The sequence below is a fragment of the Hylobates moloch genome, unplaced genomic scaffold (genome assembly GCF_009828535.3).
Source record: "Hylobates moloch isolate HMO894 unplaced genomic scaffold, HMol_V3 SCAFFOLD_27, whole genome shotgun sequence".
NCBI lineage: Eukaryota > Metazoa > Chordata > Mammalia > Primates > Hylobatidae > Hylobates > Hylobates moloch.
Window position 1 is genome coordinate 4,970,925 of NW_026652302.1, and position 3,828 is coordinate 4,974,752.

Below are 3,828 nucleotides of genomic sequence, written 5' to 3' on the forward strand. Positions count from 1 at the left end.
GGGGGGGAGGGGAGGGGAGGGGAGGGAGGGAGGGAGGGAAGAAGAAGGGAGGGAGGGAGGGTGGAATTCTTGTTGATGGAACGATCAAGAGATCTCAGGCTAGTCCTGTGCTGGTCCTGTCCCCCAACACTTTCTTTATTTGGTAGGGAAACCACATTTGGTGGGTGATCCTGACCACAGAGGGCTATATTTCCATAAAGCACAGTGTGATCTTCCTTTATATCCAGAGAATCTAGGTGAGGCACGGTGGAGACAGGCCTCTGAGGTAATGGGCCTGCAACAAGGATGCCCAGTGGGGTTTTGTCTGCTCATCCCAAAGATCAGATCGCTGTAGAACATCTGGAGAGAATAACAGGAATGTGGCCCTGGGTCTACTGGTAACCCAAAGTCAGAATTGCCCTGCAGTCACCATAGAACGGTGAAAATTAAGGAAAATGGAGTTAGTGTCACTGGAGGAGAGAAAGCCTTTGACAAAGGAGAAAATTATGATATGAGTAGTGTATATATAGATTCATATATAAAGATATATGTATATGTGTGTATAGTGTATATAGACATGATTCACATAAATATTGTTCATATACAGGGAACTGCATCCTAATGTAAGAACCAAAAAGAAAACATTTGCTACTAAACTTTGTGCAAGACCATATAAATGCAGTTTCTCTTTAAACAGTAGAAACATGGGAAAATACACAATGTATAAAAAAACAAGACACTCCTTTAGCTTTACCTTTGGTATTGACTATAATTAACGCCCCACATACAAGCATTTAAGACAGGAGGAAAGTTTAGGGCATTTAGCCTTTCTTATATTTTTCAGGTGAAAAAAGTATAAATCTGGAGCTTGTGTGTAATAGATACTGGATTTTTGCTGAGTGTTGTTGGTAAATTCTGCAGTCAAACGTCTAGTATGTGTGCGAGTTGATAAAATTTTATCATATAAATAAATTTTTGTAATAGAATTGAAGAAACAAAAAATAATAGCACATGAAACTTTTAGAAAATAAATAGCACAAAGGCTGAGTTCCTTACAACTTAGTGCACTCAAGAATTACCCAGAGAATATATTTTAAATTCAGATTGACTGCCATTCCCCAGAAATTCTGATTGAGTAGGCCTGGTGGGGCCCAGGAAGCTGCAGGTTTAACATGCCACTCCTTAGCTTTAGATCAGAATAGCTGAGGAGCTACACTTTGAGCCCCTGTGCCCTGGGGTGCTGGCCTTAAATAGGCCACTTTGGATGATTGGAGGGGTCAAGAAATTGCCCTACCAAAAAAAAATCCATACTGAATCAATCATAATTGTGAAATACCCATGATTAGCTTTATCTCTTTGAATTCAAGGGTTTCATTCGATTCAGACCACCCTGGAGGTTACCTACAATTGTTAACACCCTAGGACTATTCCTGGCAATTTAACCTGCACAGGTGGTAGGAAGCATGGCCCAGTTCTGAGGAAATGAGACTCTGAAGAGAAAGTTTAATGATGAGAGGACAAGGAGGACAGGAATATTGAGAATACAGGAGCTGAAATGTGGAATCCAAAGAAGCCAAGGGCAAAATAAAAGCACTAAGTTGTTGGGCAGAGAAGAGCAACTGATTGATCAAAATGGGAGAATAAAGGAAGCCCTAAAAAGAGAAGGAAGAGACGCAGAGAGGGTGGAGGGTGGGAAACCCAGAGCACCACCTTCGGGGAAAACTGAACAAAACACAGTCTATGCTGAGTTTATCCTACTTATAAATGTTTCTTGGCTTAATTTAATTTGTATAATTTTATAGTGTTGTTGCTGAAAAGGATTTTACAGAGTCCATCAACCCTGTGATTTTTTTTTTTTTTTTGAGACAGAGTCTCACTCTGTCGCCCAGGCTGGAGTGCAGTGGCGTGGTCTCGGCTCACTGCAAGCTCCGCCTCCCAGGTTCACGCCATTCTCCTGCCTCAGCCTCCCGAGTAGCTGGGACTACAGGCGCCCACCACCACACCCGGCTAATTTTTTGTATTTTTAATAGAGATGGGGTTTCACCTTGTTAGCCAGGATGGTCTCGATCTCCTGACCTCGTGATCCGCCCACCTCGGCCTCCCAAAGTGCTGGTATTACAGGCGTGAGCCACCGCGCCTGGCCAACCCTCTGATTTTACAAAGAAGCAAATGAAAGATACAAAGCTGATCGGGGAATACCTTTAGATAAAATAATCTATTGGGGGAAAGTGTCCAAATTACTGAGAAGTGAAAAGAGAAGATCCCTATCTTACATGAGTTCATTGTTAACCAGAAGAAGAGGGGAGGAGGTGGGGGAAGAAAGCGAGCGTAGCTGAAAGAGAACTGGTCTAGATTTTAGTTACCTAAGCACTCATTATGATATTGGCTATTAGCCACGTAAGCTTGTGGAACTTAACCTTTAGCTTCCTACCTGTAAAGTAGAAAGAATAATACCTTCTGCAAGTGTTGTGAGAATCAAATGAGTTAGTTAACATAAAGCATTTACCACCAAATCTGGTACTTTTTACTTTTATTATGTTCCTTTCCCCTTTCTCTTAACTCAAGAGGATTGGCTGCCATTTTGTGATTGTCTTCATTCACTCTTTATTGAAAACATTCCTGGAACTTCCATTATCTGCTGCAAAGCAGGATATGCAAATGGGATAGGCCACAGTGGTTACTTTCAAAGAGCTCACTGTCTCGTGAGAAAGACCAACACATAGATAGACAATTATAAATTAATAGGGTACACCAGTACAGCCAAAATGTAACATGAGCCAGGAGAGGGACACATAACCCAATAGAAAGGACAGGAATGGGCAGTACCAAGAAGTGACACCTGAGTTGAGCCTTAGTGGTTGAGTAGGAATCCTAAAAGGCACCTGTTGTCTTGCTGTGCCCAGCATCTTTCCACTCTTATTGAAGGAATATTACTCCTTCCTTTGGAGATTTCCTTTTCTACTCCAATTAGATTTTGTGTGGCCGTCAATCATTTTGTGGGACTGTCAATCACTGAGCCTGGGGGTGGGCTCATAACCTAGAAATAGCCAATCATAGGGCCCCTTCCCCAACCACAGTAATTAGTCTAAGAAGGGACCAGAGATCCAAGTTAAGCCTATAATAGTCCTTGCTAGGCGTTTTCATGGTAACACTGAAAGGGAAAGTTACCTTTTTCTTTTTTCCTTTGGAATTAGTAAACTGGAGTGACATAAAATGGAGACAAAATCCCCCCATTCCCCTCTCCTGCTCCTACTACTGGCTGGAGTTCCACTTCTATAGAAGGAGAAAATTAAACCATTGCACTGGGAGCTGAAAATATACAGAGAAAGTTGAGAATGCAAGAGTCGCTGGCTTCCATGCCCATCGGCAGTGCCCTATCACTCCCTTTATCCTGAATGTTAATGTGTATTGGAATTCTGTCACTTGCAACTGAATGAGCCCAGTTCAATATAAAAATTAACCAGGAAAAGAGCAGGCCTATGAGAAGCCTTCGGGCAAAGGAAGACATGGAATATGCATGAATGGTGGCAAGTGGCAGGAGGAATATTTCCTTTTGTTGGAGTCCTGGGTGGTCTCCCTAGCTCCCTAACACATGCTAACCCAAACACATTTGCAGCCTTAGCCTGGTAAGCGGCGGGTGGGGATAACCATCTAGATTTCCAGGCCATGGTCAGACATCGTCTATGTCTAGTTTTGCACTGGTTCTCCTGCCAGACTCCAGCTGGCTATTGGAACTGGAATGTGCCCTAAATCGCAGCCTATTTGGCAAGAGCCCTAACCCTCAGTGTAGCGCTGCAGCTTCCTTTCCCAGAGGCAAGGTTCAGGTTCCTGGACACACCCTTGCAATTC